Source organism: Camellia sinensis, chromosome 8 (assembly GCF_055761805.1).
Source record: "Camellia sinensis isolate YWXY chromosome 8, ASM5576180v1, whole genome shotgun sequence".
NCBI lineage: Eukaryota > Viridiplantae > Streptophyta > Magnoliopsida > Ericales > Theaceae > Camellia > Camellia sinensis.
In genome coordinates, this window is record NC_138968.1 from 150,952,266 (window position 1) to 150,971,401 (window position 19,136).

Here is a 19,136-nt window from a genome sequence, read left to right on the forward strand (position 1 = left end):
TCCCAAATTTTCCTGTCAATGTGGCAAGAATGATTGAGAAGAGACTAGGGAATGTTCACATGCCAATAAAATGTGAATTTTTCTGCCTCATCAAAACAAGGGAAGAGAACACCAGTTCACATGGTTTAAGGATAGAAGTTCACATGTCATTTTTATTTATTTATTTATTTATTTTTTGATCGACAAATGTTAGTTATTAGTTGTTAGATTAACACCTATGGAAGAAAATCTCCTCACTCTTGGCAAATCACCTAAGTGCTTGCATTCCCTTAATTCAACCCTCATAAGAGGAATTGAACCCATAACTTTCTTAAAATTAAGCCTTAAGGAAGGTATGATGGCTAATTAGGATAGGCCTAGTTAGTTTAGAAGTTCACATGTCATGTTAAGAGCAACCGCGATGGAGTTACTATAATGGTTGCTATTGCTATTTTATAACAATTTGAACCCAAAAAAAAGCTCCAGTGGCATGCCAAAATAGTTGCCAAATTATAGCATTGCACTGTGTTAAATTTGGCACATGATTTGGCAAAATAATAAATTCTTATTTTTTATGTGACTGTGTATCACCTCCCAACGAATTATAACATTACTAAACTTTGTGCCAAATTCAACACATGGTTTGGCAAAATAAAATATTCTGATTTTTCCTACTACTCTGTACTACTCCCCCAATGAATTATAACATTACCAAATTTGTAACAAATTTGGCACATAGTTTGACACAAAAACAAATTTTGATTTTTACTGCTGCTCTGTGCAAAACCCCCAACAATAGCAATAATAACAATTAAGAACTTTTTTAGTTTGATTTTTTAACTTTTTAACTATTTTAACCTGACTCAAAAAGTTCTGTTTGAAGAGAATTTTTGATTTTTGATTTTTTTGTAATTTTGTGAGAAAAAAAGTAAAATGATTATAGTTTGGATTTGATATTTTATCTTGTTCACTTTTTAGCCCATTTTATTTTTTAGTGAGTTAAATTAGCTCCAACTAATTTCTCGAACAAAGTCATAAGCAAAATAATTTTAAATTTTTTTAATTACACAAAATCTAATCAGACTGTATCAATCCCACTTAATATAAGCCTTTTATAATTGAAATTTTCATAAGTTGAAAGTGAATAAAATTTGTGAATAGATTAACGGGTTTTAAAATTTCTTAGCACTATCACCCAACGTTGCTTTCTTCACCAAAACCCACACACAAACAAATTTTATAAGAAAAATAATATACAAATCTATTTTTTAAATGTGTAAGTAATATAATTGGTTAATAATTAAGAAAATATGAGAGAATATGTTACCTTAAATATCATAATTGATTGTCACATCTATAATCTTATAAATTGAGTCTAATTTTTAGACTTATATAGCAATGTTCATTTCTTAAAGTCAATCTCCAACTCAAACACGTTAACAATTACCATACCCTAATTTTTTTGAACCAAAAAAAAAAAAAACAAAACAAAACAAAAACAAAAGAAAAAAAAAAAAAAGACAGTAATGCTAGGTATCATGAAAAATCTTTCATGAAAATAATTATGAAAACTTTGTGACCATTGGATTACACTTAGAATAAAGCACCACACGCTAATCAAAGTAATCCAACAATCATAAATATTTCATGATTATTTTCATGAAAAAATTTTCATGATCCCTAACTTTTCTAAAAAAAGGACCATGTTGATGGCTTTAAAAGGAAGCCATGCATTCGGCAACAGCAGCAACCAAGAAACAGATATGGGTGAACTCTACACACACACAGAGAGACAGAGAGAGAATGGCGAACGAAGCAGAAGCCATGTTACGAGGCCAAGCAGAAATATGGCAATGCATATATCATTTTGTGGACTCAATTGCTTTGAAGTGTGCTTTGGATCTTGGTATAGCAGACATCATCCAAGCACGCGGCTGCCCCATCACCTTATCCCAAATCGCCAATGACGTTGCCTCCTCACCATCTCTAGACATCGCTCACCTCTCCCGCCTCATGAGATTCTTGGTCCACAAAACACTCTTCGACGCCACAAATCCCCAATCAGATTCGGATTCAGAAGAAGAGACTCTCTACAGCCTCAACCACTGCTCTTAATGGCTTTTACGCGACCCGCAACAACTAAGCCTGGCCCCTTTTTGCTTATTGTAATACCATCCATTGCTAACTCACTGCTGGAAAATAGACTTTTAGTGGCGTTTAAAAAACGCCGCTATAAGTGGCAAAAACGCCGCCAATTCCTTTTGTGACGCTAAGCATCAAACGCCGAGGACGCGGCCGTCGCTATAGCTTTATGGCGTTTTAAAAACGTCGTGATATTAGTATAGGCGGCGTTTTTAAAAACGCCTCCAAATGTCCTACCAAACGCATGCTGACGTCATTGACCATATTTAGCGACGTTTTAGAAAAACGCCTTCATATCTTTTTTTAAACATAAAACCGTTAGTAAGGATGGTTTAAGAGGCATTTGTAGAAACGCCGTCATATCTCTTTTTTTTTTTTTTTTTGAAATTGTGCTAATTTTATTTGATTGAACTAAAAAAATACCTGTAATAGCACTAATATAAAATAATAGCTCCCATTCAAATAGTTGTAATGAAGCATTAATGCACTTTCTCATTCAATTAATATCCAATCACCATTACTCACAAAATTAACATATCCAAAATCCAGAAATCATGTTTTAACATTAACCACAAACTAACATATATCTAAAAACCATGCCTTAACATTAACCACAAACTAACATATATCAAAAAATCATGTCTTAGCATTAAAGTTGTAATCTTCACTGGTCTACATGCCTGCATCATAACATAAACTGCAATCAGATTTACCAAAATAAACAAAAATTGAAGAATTTGTACCCAATACTTATAAACAGTACTTAAAACTTGAAGAAGCACTAACAAGAAGATTTTATCACATACCAAGAAGCACTAAATAAATACATATAAAGAAAATGGCAAACCCAAAGACAATATAGACACATATGAGAATCATGTAAAATTAAATAAATAATGCTCTCATAGCATAAACAAATTTAGAGGCCATTAGATCTAACTCCCACTCATCAAATTAGACAAGACTTCTGAGGGGTCTTTAACATATTTTTTTCTTTTAAAATGTGTATAACCTTATCAAATTGAGATTTGCCATCACATACAAATTCAAATTTGAATCCAACCAAAAATCTGGGCCAATGTTGAACAGGTCTATGATGAGCAAATTTAGACCTTTAATTGACAATAAAAAAAATAATTGATGGCACCATCTGATGCTCTCCAATTCGGCAAACACCATTCTTTCTAAAAAAATTACAAAAATTGCCAACAATTTCTTCAACGTATGATCAATTTCACACAATAGAGAGTATTCATGAACTCGAATCCAAGCAAGAGGCTACAAGCAAAAATTATACACAATAACGTAAAAGGAAAAGAAAAAGAAAAAATATTTTTTTAATTAGAATGAACATTTCACAACAAAATAAGAATTCTAATTATAAGTAACTATTTTTACGGGCTGTATGCTCTCCTTGAACTCATAAAGTGTGGTAGTTCACAACTGAGATGAATCAACTGCTGAGGATACATACTATGTTTGTACAATCAAAATCATACAAACAAATGTGCACTGAAGACACATATTAACAAGGCCCTAAAACATAATATGAACTAATACCTTCTTGAGAATTATGTCAAGAAGTTCTGCCCCTGCTTTTGAATCAAATACCTTAGCTTGATGGCTACTATTCCAAGAAAAAAAGAAACTTGAATTCATCTAAACTAGCAATTTACAACATGAAAAGTCAAGCCATGAATAATAAATGTGAAAAAGAAAACCATATTTACATATCCAGGTAAAAGAGTAATCTGGAAGTAACAGGGGGAATTGTGTTGCAATTACAATAGTTGTTACCCCAGATGAGAAATAAAAACCTTTTTTTTTTAGCTTTTAGGGTGTATTTTTAGTTCAAGATACGTCCTACTACTTGGAACCAAAGAATTAGTAGATCTATTCCGGTCAAATTGGGACTGAGCAAGGGTTTTTAACTTAAAATCTATGATCTGATCATTGAGTCAATTCCCAGATTATAATTTCCTTGCAGCAAGTGATTGAGTTCAGTAGTTTCCCATATATATTTTATCGACTCTAGAACATAGTAATATGTAGAAAAGAAATTGTTTCAAGAGCCAGCAGATATACCGAGAAGAAGGGAGGGAAAAACCTACCATAAAGCCACCTGTCTCTGTTTGCCACCAAGTGTCAGATATGGGGCATCTTGAATCTCCAACTATATTGAAAAACCACCTGTTAAGATGAAAAAGAAAACATGTCATACTTCTTGTGTTCAAAAATGTAATCAATAACATATGGAGAAGAGAATCTGTTAGTTTCCCCGGATTACAGGGCTGGCATTATAGAGAACAAAAAGGTTAAGAGAATCTTTTTATTTATTTTATTCTATTTGTGGGTTTGGTATGGGAATTGGAAAATTTGATATCAGCTCTGTGAGTCCAACCATACTAATTTCTGGGTGAGTGAAATAAGCTGCTGGAATGCTCAAATGGTTGAGCACGTGATCTTTGCCACTAACTTTGGCTTCCACTTAAACCAGTGAGGCATAGGAATATCTGATTTGATTATAATCCTCCTAGGACCTTTCCTACTTTTGTCATGTTAAAGAATCAAAGTAATACACTGATGAAGTAGAAGATTAAAGAGGCAAAGATCTTTCTTCAAGTGCATTAAAAAATTAAAGAACTCAATGACCAGAAAATCAAACTATGAATGGGTCAATGGAATTGGAATATTGAGCACTAGATGTTTCCAAAGTAACAGCATTTAACCCACCTGATTTAACGTTAAGGTCCCAGTTTTGTCACTGCAAATGGTAGTAGCAGAGCCCATGGTTTCACAGGCAGAAAGCCTTCTGACCTGAAGTTCAATATTTGTGAAACATTTAAACATGTACTTTTATGTGTGTATGTATGAATATCAATATCATATGAAGTGACTCAAAGAAAAGATAAATTGCACATACCAAGGCCTTGTCTGACATCATTTTCCTCATTGAGTAGGCAAGGCTGTAATACAGGTAGGGGAATGCACTTTAAGAAATTAAAGAAGCATAATCTTTGAACTAGATAGTAAAAAAGAGACTGGAATGAGCAGGAAATATGCAGCAAAACTAATGATGGCCCCAGTAAGCAATGATGCTGTCAAACTTGAAGATGCTACAAGGACTAAAGTAACTTAGAAGAAAACATGGAAAAACTAGGAATCAACGACATGTCCTCCAATAAACTTCAAAAAGAGAGTGGCAAGAAAAGATAAGCTCTACCTAACACCAATTTTGCTCAACCAACTCCAGATACTTGACAATATTTTTGATCAATTGAAATGAGTTAATAAAATTAGAATGACAACAAAATGACTGGAAGAAGGTCAAACTTACGTTAAGGTAGCGGCTAAGGGAAGCCCTTCAGGCACTGCAACAACCACAATAGTGACCTAAAATTCCTTCAGGTATTAGTAAAATACTCAAAATAACTATATATGAATATATACTAATTACAAATTATGTCTTTAACAAGCAGCAGACCACCCAAAAGTCCCACACTATGGTTTAAATGCCCAGCATCTGGTGCATTTAATTAGAGCAAATACTTAGCCAGGTAAATCCATTAACATTATGAATATAATTATTGATCACTCTCAATCCATTACATAATTTCTCATCTATGCATGTAATGTATGTTTACATGCCATCTCTTTTTCAAATGCATGTGTGTTGATATATGTGTTTGTACGTGCAAAATTGTGGCAAGGATACATTCTTGGTCAGGGTTCAGTGAAATTTGAGTGCAGGGCATTCCCAACGCTGTCCACTATTGCTGACGCAGTCATTGATGATTCGATGCATAAAATGGCAGTGATGGCATCTGATCTTGTGACCTCATTTCTGAACATTAATCTTGCATGTGCTGCAACAGCAAGTCATATAATCATTCGGGGAGTGAAAGCAGGAAGTGAATCCTGGATGGATACTAAAAATGGAAGAAAATGTACCTTGAGCTAGTCGTATTAAACTTCCCAGCATACGCACAGTTGTCCTTGCTGCAGTACAAGGCACGACTTCAGCAACCAAAATGATAATGTTTAGGAATCATAAAAAAGATTGTTGTCTCACTAAAACCTGCATTTTGCGTCGCAGATCTTCTTTGTAATTGATAATAGCTCGAAATGACCTTTTCAGCCTCCTTGGTGAGGATTGGTTTGAAATTTCATTTAACAAAGTGGATATACCTGCAAAAGTAAGTTGAGAGTTGCATAGCAGTTATGAAATTAAAGAAGAGAGTTGTATGAACAAAGCCACTCAATATGAAATAAAGAATCATGTAGACATAATCATCCATCGCATTGAGGTTTATTCATTACTTGCATGTTAGATATTTTATTTTCACCAACTTAAATGACAATCACACAAACAAGATGTTTCAATATGTGTAAAGGATTCAATTAGAAAAAAACACACACACACTAACTAGGTCGAAAAGAATAACACAAAGTGGGTCTATTAAATTATGTGACTAATCAAAAGTGGAAGCCAAAAACAAGCATACTTATATTTAATTGATTTTGACGAAGGACCTTATTCTCTGATTCTATATTGGTGAGTTTCCCTTCTAACCTGATTTGAATTCCAATAATTAACTAACTACATCCGATTTCATGAAAACAGAAGCATGAATATTTTCATAGATGTAACTATATGACAAATACACTTCCAAGAATATCAGAGGAAAATAGCTATATGACAAATACACTTCCAAGAATATCAGAGGAAAATAGCTACGATAAACAGTGAAGTCAACCTTAAAGGGTTAATTATATGAATGTTCTTGCAACTAAAAGTTGCATGTATATAAAACTCAAACATATGTATCTATGCATGTGGAAGCACATGACATAAAAGTGGCCTGGATAAGCATATCAAGCCTCCTACTATCCAAACACCCTGCTAACATAAGTGATCAAAGGCTTTTTTGGTTCACCAAATCTCTCTTACCACTGCCCTTCCCACAGAAAATCTCTCTTTAGTTCTCATCACTGAGGTAGATATGGTGCAGACAGTCTCCCAATATTTCTCCATACTTGTTTTGCTAACCACCCATTATAACCCGCTCACACTAGCTTTACTCGACCTGAATACATCATCTTGGTTGTAACTTCACAATATTGTCAACAGCAATGCTATAAATCAAATCAAAGCAATTCAACTCCGAAATACTGGGTTTTGAAGGACAGGAAAAGAAAGAAGTACTTAAGAAAGATCTTAAAGACATCTAGGTGGATATACTGGTTCTTACTTTAATTGGATAGTGAACAATGAACATGGAAACTGAAAAGCCAAGACCTGACAATCTTGAGCTGCATCAGTTTACTTGAAGACATACCTCACCTCTACCGGTACAATAGGCTGCTCCCTGAGAGAAAAAGAACAGAACATCTGAGCCAATCTCACTTGACCATTCTTGGAGTTCCTTTTCTGTAGCAAGACAACCACTGAACTGATTCGCTGCCCATAGAGCAGTTGCAGCATTGCTGCTTCCACCGCCAAGACCAGCATCAGTGGGAACCCTTTTGTCAAGATGAATCTGTCCATAGATTTAAATGGAAAACAAACACCAAATCACAAACACCAAATCACTTCTCTGGATACATAACATTTCTGTTAAAAATAAAAAAATAAAAATTATCAAGAATATTGTTAACTACTAAAAAAAAATATGAATAGATTAACAGAGAGGAAAAATTATAGAAGTATTACCGGTACCCATGATTATAGATCGCCACGGGTTCTTGACCCAGCAGTGGCTAGGAATGGCACCTGAGCCAATAAGAATAAGCAGCATTAACAAAAGAAAACACAGAGTTAGAAACTATTCTCATAAGGCAACACTTTTGAGTGCATCAGGCTTATTACAAACGACTGATCAATAATTGTTAAACCAGAACTAATCAAACAATATAAAGTAGGAACAAATGCTATAAATTAACTATAATCCTCGTTTAGACCTTGTCAAAGTCATCTCCTCCTAAATGCGTATCACCAGAGGTAGAAAGAACCTCAAACACCCCATCTCCAACCTCAAGAACTGCACAACAAAAGATAAGCCAACAAAAACATCAAGTACCACAGAACTCGTGCACAAATCAACTAATATCAAAAAGAGAAATTGAGAACATTTTGCGATCGGATACTTCCATTGATAGAGCCAACAAAAGAGTTCAAATTTCTTTCTTTCTTTTTTTTTTCTCTTTTTTTTCTCTTTTTTGGTTTCAAATCAGGACTAACAGCGCAGTTACACGACATGAACAAAAGTGCTGACTGAATTTCAAGAATAGATTACCAATCTGTGCAATTTCTCTGCTAAGCACACTATCATTAACTTCAGGGAAATTATAAAAATTATAACAAATAAAAAAAACCTAACCATCCATCTATATGAATTTTAAACAAGCCATAGTCTTTATACCTGAGACATCAAATGTACCACCTCCAAGGTCAAATACTAGAATGGTTTCATTATTCTTCTTCTCAAATCCATAAGCTAATGAAGTAGCAGTAGGTTTATTGATGATACACAGAACTTCTAAACCAGCAATACGGCCAGCATCTTTTGTTGCTGTTCTCTGGGAATCATTGAAATATGCTGGCACCGTAATTACTGCTTTAGTAACTTTATCATTCAAAAATTTGGAAGCATCATCCACAAGCTTTCTCAAAACCTAGCAAGAAATATATCACTGTTTCAATGAATCATGAAAACAATCAAATACACATCTAATTATTTTTTAGCATCAAGAGGACAAAAAACTATAAGTTCAAGGAAGACCATTTTATTTTTTTCTTCAACACAGGAGCACAGTCACATATACTATATGTATATAAAAAGTCATAATAAAAAAAAAAGATGGGATCTTCATCATGGCTTCGACAAAAAGAAATTAGGGCACGGCTAAAATTTTCATTCCAATGTGAGTTTCAATCGACTTGAGCTTGGCATATAAACAAACATGTAATATACACAAATAAATCCAAATATACATACACACAAGATGAAGGTAGGGAAAGTGAAGAGATTGGAGATCTCCTCCTCCTCCTCCTCTCTTTCTCTCTCTCACACACACACATCCGGACTTGAAGCAAAGACTTAAGTCTAGTTCAACGAAGTAGAGAGTGAAGAAAAGAAGAAAAGGATGTGTTTAGACACAAATCAACTTGTAGTTTCTTGCTTACAATTTCAATTTCAATAACCAAATCGAGAGAGACGGAGAGACGGGAAGGAAGAGCTTGAGAGAGAGAGAGAGAGAGAGCGAGAGAGAGAGAGAAATCGATACCTCGCTGGTGCAGATGGCGATGGCGATGGCAGTGGCGGTGGCGGTGGCGGTGGAGCTTCGAAATCGAAATCGAAATCGAAATCGAAATCGAAATTAGACATTCAGATGAAATCAAAATCAGAGAAATCGAGCTGGTGTAGATAGTGGTGGCGGTGGAGCTTCGAAACAGAAATCGAAATCAAAATCGAAATTGAGAGAGAGAACTTCGATTAGGGCTATAGCGAGAGATGACTTGATCCGTTGAGACGGTTAGAGAGAGAGAGAGCTAACGAGAGACAGAGTGAGTGAGTGAGAGATTAGGGCTAGAATGTATTATATTTGATATTCACCCGCTCACTCATTTAAGAGAGAGAGAGAGATAGGACTTTCGAAGACGTTTTCAAACGCCTTTGGTTTCTAAAACGGTGCCGTTTTGATATTAAACAAAAGCGACGTTTAGAAAACGTCGTTAAATATGATAAAACACGACGTTTAATAAAACGCCGTTGAATAAACGTCGTCTAAACTCACATTTCTTGTAGTGACTGCACCATTTAAATTCCTCTCCAGATCTATACAAGAGGGTGGTAATGCATTCCACATGGCCCATGGGCGTGAGTTGTGGGACTTTGCATCGGTCGATCCTGAGCTCAACAAAGGTCTTCAATGATCGCATGGAATGTACTGCTAGGATCACGATCAAGGCTTTGATATCCGAATATAAAAATGGGTTTGATTGCATTGGATCTCTAGTTGATGTTGGTGGTGGCACTGGGGCTTCCATTGCCGAGATTGTGAAAGCATACCCGCATATCAAAGGAACCAACACGTTGTTGCCACTGCTCCACCATGCCCTGGAGTTAACCACGTTGCGGGTGACATGTTTAGTAACGCTCCAGCTACAGATGCAATCTTCATGAAGGTAACATACAGTCCGATACTCACCCAATCACTATAATAAATTGTGGTTGTATTGATAAAAATTTAGGAACAAAAGCACTTTTTTAATGATGAAATATTATAGTTGCTAAAATAATATTATTATTTTTTTAGCAATAAAATTAGACATTTTTTTAATAATCAATTACTATCCTTTTGGGATCAAAATTTATCTCAAAATGCAAATTATTTTGGCACCAAGTTGTTTTGCCCTGAAAGTGTATTTAATAGCGACTTTTAAATTTTTGTTGCTAAAAGTTTTTCTTTTTTAACTGTTTAGAATGACCTTTTAATAACGAGCTTAACGATGACAAGAATTGATTTCTAAATGTTTTTTACAACAAATTTTTCTACTTTTGAGGACAAATATTTAATTCTTAAAACCTTTATATATTGTTGTGAATTATGAATTCGAATTTAAATTTCAACTCATTTGATTAACAATGAACTTGACACACTTGAATGTTTTTTGCAAAAAGCAAAAAATTGAAACACCAACAAATTTTTGAGTGTTTCCCATATCTGTAATTAAGCTTTTTTATTTAATGAAAATCTGCAACGGTTAAATATAGATTTCATGCTTCATTTCATCCCCAACAAAACAGACTAAATAGAAAAAGTATCATATGGAGCTAGCACTCTAAATAGCTGCCTCCGACATTCATCGTTTTAACCCTACATAAGAGGGGTTATAATGTGCTTAATAATGCGATTTTTTTTTTTTTAAATTTCGTTGGAGGTTTGAGTTGTGTCTGAGTTTAATATTTAAAAACTCAAGTTTGAGCATGTTCAATCGTATATTCTAGCTGAATTCGAGTTTGATTAATAAACGAGCCAAGTTTATATATATATATATATATATTTTTTTTTTTGATCGGCAAACAAAAGAAATTTATATATATATGAAAACACCATTACATAAGAAACATCCTGCATAGCTAGCTGAAACCAAACAGAAGGTGGCATCAAAAAGATAACCCAACACCCACTAACAATATACAGTTGGTGAGAGACCAACTAGAGGAGCCACAGCATACTAACCAAAATCAGTATAACATAGAGTACCTCACACCACCACCCAAGACCAGAGAACACAACCAAACAGGGAACAAGAAGAAATACACAGAAATACACGAAAAATCAGTAGATCAGTAGCAGAAGTACTCAGAAAACACACAGGCAGCAATACCAGAAAACTAGCAGGAAATAAGAGGTAAGGCTAATAGCATTCCAGCAGCTGCACACAGCTTCAACCTATCCTTGTTTTACAAAACTTAATTTGTTGTAAGTTAAACAAGAAATCATTAACAGAGAAAGGCAGCTTCGGGTCAGCAGCTCTAACCCACATAGAAGTCTTGGATTTAATTAGATCACATAGAGCATGCATATTTGGTTGTCTATCAGAGAACAGCACCTCATTCCTGTGTTTCCAAATAGACCACAAGGAAGCTATAGGCAACACATTCCAGACTTTTCTCTCAAAACTATTACCTGAAAACTTGGCCCAAAACTGTAAAACTCCATCCACTGTTGCCGGCATAACCCACTGAGATCCCCACCAGAGAAGTATATCAGCCCACACCCTCCAAACAAAAGGACACCACAACAAAACATGATTGACAGACTCTACTTCAGCTTTAAAAAACGCACATTGGATATTAGCAGTAACTGGAATGACACCAATCCGCTAAAGGAAAGATGACGTTTTTAACCTTTGTCTCCAAGCTAGCCACACAAAAGCTTTTGCTCTAGGTGTCGAGACATTCTGCCATATCAGCTTGGAGATAGTACCATAGTCATTAGATTCTAGACTATTATCACACCACCTATATGCAGATGAGACGCTAAAGCAGCCCGAGTTTTCAGCCTCCCAACAAAAACCATCAACCTGATCAGCTCTCAATTCACGATTGTTACTTAGCAAATTAAACAAACGAATCACCTCTTCCTTTTCCCAATCTCGGAGCACTCTAGTAAAGCATTCCTCCCAATCGTATAAGCTCCTTCTTAAATCAATCACTTGCTTAACTGTTTTCAGCTTATCAGGGGAGATACGATATAGTCGAGGAAAATCATCTTTTAAACACCTAGCACCAGCCCACTTATCCTCCCAAAAGAGAGTTCTATCCCCATTACCAACCGATATGAAAGTATTGCTGACAAAGAAGCTACGCAGGCCAGGGCTTGAAGCTGCCACAGAGAGTATATCCTTCCATAACCGGGAGTGCATCTGGGAGGCTTCCGTATTTGGGTACCACTTGCTGCCTTGGATGTTATATTTCCCACATAAAACTTTCTTCCATAACAAATTCTCATCACCTCCAAACCTCCACCACCATTTAAGTAGCAAGCAAGCATTAACATCCCTAAGACTCTTGATGCCTAACCCTCCTTTAATAACACTTCTAGTGACTTCGGACCGTTTAACCATATGTATCTTGCTCTTAATCACCGATCCACCCCACAAAAAAGCGGCTTGAATCTTGTCTAGCTCTTTAGCAACTCCTTCAGGCATCTTGAACAGAGAGAGATAATATACTGGGAGGCTAGACAATACTGCTTTGATAAGAGTTAGTCTTCCTGCGAGGGATAAGAACCTTCTTTTCCAACTTGCCAACTTAACTTTAACTCTATCCACAATAGGTTTCCAAGTCTTCAACCTCCCGGGATTAGCCCCAAGAGGCATCCCAAGGTACTTAAAAGGCAGCTTTTGACACTTACAATTCAGCCTACCAGCAAATTCATCCAACAGGTCATCTTGTACCCCGATGCCAGAAATTACACTCTTGTGGTAGTTGATCTGAAGCCCGGAGATTAGTTCAAAACAACGCAGAATCCACTTAATATTCACCACTTCCCCCCATTTTGCCTCACAAAAAATAACAGAATCATCGGCGAATTGAAGATGGGACATAGAAATTTCGTTAGCCCCAAGAATAGCACCCTTGAATAAATTTAACTCCCTAGCCCTTGTCAACAAGATGTTAAGGCCCTCAGCTACCATATTGAAAAGAAAAGGGGAAAGGGGATCCCCTTGCCTAAGACCTCGAGATGGGCTAAACTCCGATGTGGGGGAACCATTCACAAGAACGGAGACTCGAATGTTGGATATACACTCCTGCACCCAAGGCAGCCACTTTGCTCCAAAACCAAAATTCTTCATCATGGATAGCAAAAAGGACCAATTTACAGAGTCATAGGCCTTTTCGAAATCAAGTTTCAGAATAATACCACTTCGTTTGGTTTTCTTCCACCAGTCAACAATTTCATTTGCAATTAAAATTCCATCCAGAATACTTCTACCTCCCACGAATGCTGACTGCTCTTCACTAATTATTCTAGGCATTACCATCTTTATTCGGTTAGCCAAAACCTTAGAAAGAATCTTATACACAGACCCAATTAAACTTATTGGTCGGTAGTCCCCAAGACTAATAGGATTCTCCTTCTTAGGCACTAAAGTAATGAAAGAGCTGTTTATCCCACCCACCAATTTACCATACCGGTAAACGTCTTGCATAAACTGGAGAACCTCTTTCTTTACAACCTTCCAATATTTCTGAAAGAATAGCATATTGAATCCATCTGGCCCCGGAGCTTTATTCCCATCACAACTTCTTACTGCCGCCCAAATTTCTGCCTTAGAAAATTCTGCCTCAATGCAGTCCGTAACTCCTGGACTTCCTATAGATTTAAAACTACCCCCTAATTTTGGCCTAGAATTCCACACTTCAGTGAAATGAGCTTTGAAAAAATTAAACACTTCAAGTTTAACTCGGACTGGCTCATCATATGAAATTCCATCAAAATTCAAAGAGCCAATGGCATTTCTATTATGCCTACAACTTGCCATGACATGGAAAAATTTGGTATTTTTATCCCCTTTGAGCGCCCAGTTTAACCTTGATTTTTGAAGCCAAATCCATTCTTGCATCTTACTTAATTTCCGCATCTCATCTCTGATTTCCCTTCTACTCAATTTCTCCACAATAGATAGCTCTCTAGTTTCAGTTATCAAATCAAATTCATGTAGTTTCTCTTCAGCACTCTGTAACTTCACAGATATGGTTCCAAACACTTCACTATTCCATCTCTTCAAGACTTGTTTAACTTGTTGAAGTTTTTTAAGCATTACAAAACCACCCCAGCCTATGATGTGTGACTCTTCCCATGCCTCCCTAACCACTTTAGAGAATGTAGGATGTATGATCCAGGCATTCAAAAATCTGAATGGTTTAGGACCCCAATCCCTATCGTCCTCCATTAACAAAATTGGACAATGATCAGATACAATTTTTGGCAACCCCCACAATTTAATATTAAAGCTTTTAATCCATTCAGGGTCCAGCAGAAACCTGTCAATTCTATTCCATATCATACCCTCCTGAGCGTTGCACCATGTAAATTTTCTTCCAACCATTGGAATATCTGTGAGCTCACAAGTATCAATAAAAGCATTGAACTCCCTCATTCCCCTATCCCTCCTTGACACACCTATACGTTCACTAATCAGTCTAATTTCATTGAAATCCCCCCCACAGACACCAAGGGCTAGGAAAAATACTTCTAAGCTGTTTAATAACTTCCTATAACCTCCCCCTCTTACTAACATCAGTAGAAGCATACACATTAATCAAAACACAATTAAATGAATTATAGATAGTACCTTTTAGAAGAAGGAAATTCCGGTTACCACAGCATTCCTGCAGTTGAAAAAATTCAGGATCCCAGACACAGATTATGCCACCCGCACTACCTTGAGATCCAACCTCCATATATTCAAACCGAGCACTTCCCCAGATGGATCTAATATCCCATTCTGATAACAACGATCTCTTTGATTCCTGTAAGAAAAGCATCCCAATCTTTCTTTCCTTTACAACTTTCTTGATTTTGCCCCTCTTTTCTGGCCGACCCAACCCTCGAATATTCCACGAAAGAATCTTCATTGAAACAGCTAACCATACTTGAGAGCACCTACATACTGGTTTACCCAGATGCACCAATTCGAGTCCCCACTTTTTCTTTGTCCTCCTGTTCAAGCTGTACAATACGATTAATAATACTTGCTTCATCTTGCCCAAACCCCACCCCAAGTAGTTTACCCATACACACGGTTGCCTGAACTTCATTTAAAATCAGAGCATCATTTGAAGACCTGCTATTCCTTCTGTTAGCTAGAGATCTGGACAGAGCTGCTGAAGCCGATCTGAACAAAGCCTCCTTTTGGGAGTGTCTCCTTGCTAATGACTCACTTTGCCCTCTTCTTCTTGAAAAACTTGGCTGCTTCAAATTTTTCTGCCTTTGCCGAGCTTTCTTACGGACTGAAGAAGCAGCTTTCAACGATTGCTGTGTAGAGCCCCTCTCTATCGGCCCACAGCTGCTTTCATGGGCCAGATCCTTTGTCTCACTAAAGTTCTGCCCCACTAAACCCAACCCATTGCCCTGACTGGAGTAAGGCACTATCGGCCCACCATACACAAGCTCTCCCAAATGGGCCTGAGAAAAACACACTTCTAACTGGACTTCAGGCCAGCTCTTATCTGTTACACTCAAGCTCTTCATAAAGCCAGATGTAATAACGTGCCCATCCAGCTGCCCATCGAGCCTATATATAATCCCACTCGACTAGATTCATTTACAATCCTAAGCGTAATTATAAGGTTTATTTAAGGAACTATTTTTATATGTGTGAAAAATGAGTTAGCATGAGAAAATTGTTTGAATGTAGTGGATCCTACACAACTGGAGTGATGAAGATTGTGTCAAGCTATTGAGAAACTGCAGAAAAGCAATAACAGAAAAAACTGGAAAGATTGTTATAGTTGATACAATTTTGCAGCTGTGTGGCGATGGCCTATTTGACAACATAGGCATGGCATTGGACCTAGTGATGCTCACGTTGTTTGGAGGTGGGAAGGAGAGGCTGAGCTTGAATAGAAAAAGATACAAAATGAATGAGGATTCGTGCGCTGCAACATCATCAAAATTTCAACTTTGCAGTCAATTATTGAGGCATATCCACAATAACTGGCAACTGATGTCCTTCGAATACAATAATAAGTTAGGAACAATAACAAATGTGCCAACAAACGTACAAATTAGGCAAATATTAAGTAGACCTCACACAAGCAGTGGAACCAACATGCTATATTTACTGGCATCTTTGTTAGTATTCTTAGTATTATTGTCCATAGAAAATAAGTGTTCCAACCCAAACTAAATCCTATTATCTCTTCCAATATGTTTTAGCAAGCTTCCATCATTGATCTAATAATGGTTAAGGGAACAAGTACTTCCATTTGTATCGTTTACATGTAAGAATATACATATATATATATATACACCATGCCAAATAGTTCATTCAAGGTAACTAAAAAGGGTCGATCTTAAATGTAAAATTATGTGTATTTAGTATTAATCTTATGTTTCTTTAAATAATAATTAGAAAATGTGTCCTAAACTGGATCTTTTGGAACCAATTCAAGAGCATAAACATAAAGATCACAATCTAAGACTGTGACAAACTTGAATTTTGATTGCAATGAATCTCTGGTTGATGTTAGTACTGCTGAGATTGTGAAAGCATACCCGCATTTGAAATGAACCAACTTTGATTTGCCACCACTGCACCACCATGCCCTAGAGTTAACCACATTGGGGCTTACATGTTTAGTAACATGCCAACTACAGATGAAGAAGGTAACATACAGTTCGATACTCACCCAATCACTATAATAAATTGATGTTGTAGAGATAAAAATATATGAATAAAAGCACTTTTTTAATAATGAAATATTATAGTTGCTAAAATGACATTATTGTTTTTTTAGCGATAAAATTAGACATTTAATAATCAATCGCTATCCTTTTGGGATCAAAATTTATCTCAAAATGTAAATTATTTTGGCACCAAGTTGTTTGGTCCTGAAGTGTATTTAATAACAACATTTTTAAATTTTTGTTGCTAAAAGTTTTTCTTTTTTAACTATTTGGAATGACCTTTTAATGACATCCTTAACGATGACAAGAATTGATTCCTAATATTTTTTACAACAAATTTTTATACTTTTGACAAATATTTAATTCTTAAAACCTTTATATATTGCCGTGAATTATGAATTCAAATTTAAATTTTAGCTCATTCGATTAACAATGAGCTTGACACACTTGAATGTTTTCTACAAAAAGCAAAAAATTGAAGCACCGGCAAGTTGTTGAGTATTTTCCATATTTGTAATCAAGCCTTTCATTTAATGAAAATCTGCAACAATTAAATATAGATTTTCACTCGTCATTTCATCCCCAACAAAACAGACATAAATGGAAAAAGTATCGTATGGAGCTAGCGCTCTAAGTAGCAGCCTCCGACATTCATCCTTTGAAGTCTATAGAAGAGGGGTTATAATGTATATAATAATGCAATTTTTTTCTTTTCATTGGAAGTTTTAGCTGTGTTTGAGTTTAATATTTAATAAGTCAAGTTTGAGCATGTTCAATCGTATATTCTAGCTGAATTTGAGTTTGATTAATAAACAAACCAAGCTTATATACAATCCTACTTAACTATATTTGTTTGCAATTCTAAGTGTAGCTATCAGGTTTGTTTCACGAACTATTGTTATACATGTATGACAAATGAGTTGGCATGAGAAAATTGTTTGAATACAGCGGGTCCTACACAACTGGAGTGATGAAGATCGTGTCAAGATATTGAGAAACTACAGAAAAGAAATACCTGGGAAAATTATAAAGATTGTTATAGTTGATACGATTTTGTAGTCGGGTGGCGATGACCTATTTGACAACACAGGCATGGCAATGGACCTAGTGATGCTCACGTTGGTTGGAAGTGGGAAGGAGAGGGCTAAGCTTGAATGGAAAAAGATACTAATAAATGAAGGAGGATTCGTGTGCTACATCATCAAAATTCCAGCTTTATAGTCAATTATTGAGGCATATCCACAGTAACTGGCAACTAATGTGCTTCAAATACAATAATGAGTTAGGAACAATAACAAATGTACCAACAAACATAAAAATTAGACGAAATATTAAGTGGACCTCACACAAGCAATGGACCGACATGTTATATTTACTGGCATCTTTGTTAGTATTCTTAGTATTATTCTCCCTAGATAATAAGTGTTCCAACCCAAATGAAATCATATTATCTCTTCTAAAATGTTTTAGCAAGCATCCATCATTGATCTGATAATGGTTGAGGGAACAAGTACTTCCATTTGTAAGGTTTACACGTAAGAATATATATATATATATATACTATGCCAAATAGTTCATTCGAGGTAACTAAAAAGGGTCCCTTAAATCTAAAATTATGTGCATTTAGATTACTCTTATACTTCTTTAAATAATAATTAGGAAATGTATCCTAGACTGGATCTTTTTTACCCAATTCAAGAGCAAAAACATAAAGATCACCATCTAAGACTCTGACAAACATGAATTTTGATTGCAATGGATCTTTAGTTGACATTGGCGGTGGCACATGGGCTTCCATCACATATAAATATGTAAAATGTGTTATACGTATGAATAGATATGCAAGATATATATATATATATATATTATAAATTAGACAAATTACGACGGTAGTTTTGTAATTTTTGTCTTTGCGGCATTTTAAATCCTGTAATTTTAATTGGCTTAATTTTGACTTTGAATTTGTGACTTTGAAATAATTTAGTCTAATTGATTATAACTCTTACGCTGTGTTTGGTTGAGGGATTTGGGAAGAGATTTAGAAAAAGAAAATAAAAAGTTGTGTGGAACCAAGTGAATGTAAGTAT

General features: G+C 35.7%; 2 long non-coding RNA genes and 1 pseudogene across 2 annotated transcripts; 1 reads left to right on the forward strand and 2 right to left on the reverse strand.

Annotated features, from left to right (window-relative positions):
- The first annotated feature begins 1,761 nt into the window (after positions 1–1,761).
- On the forward strand, positions 1,762–18,297 carry LOC114284195 (xanthohumol 4-O-methyltransferase-like; annotated as a pseudogene).
- LOC145797213 (uncharacterized) lies at positions 2,639–4,932 on the reverse strand. Its single transcript, XR_014338458.1, has 3 exons — positions 4,855–4,932; positions 4,233–4,311; positions 2,639–2,801 (listed from the first exon to the last, which is right to left on the reverse strand). It is a non-coding gene; the product is annotated as an uncharacterized LOC145797213 (long non-coding RNA).
- On the reverse strand, positions 7,583–8,814 carry LOC145797212 (uncharacterized). Its single transcript, XR_014338457.1, has 4 exons — positions 8,544–8,814; positions 8,083–8,162; positions 7,835–7,894; positions 7,583–7,661 (listed from the first exon to the last, which is right to left on the reverse strand). It is a non-coding gene; the product is annotated as an uncharacterized LOC145797212 (long non-coding RNA).
- Positions 18,298–19,136: the final 839 nt, after the last annotated feature.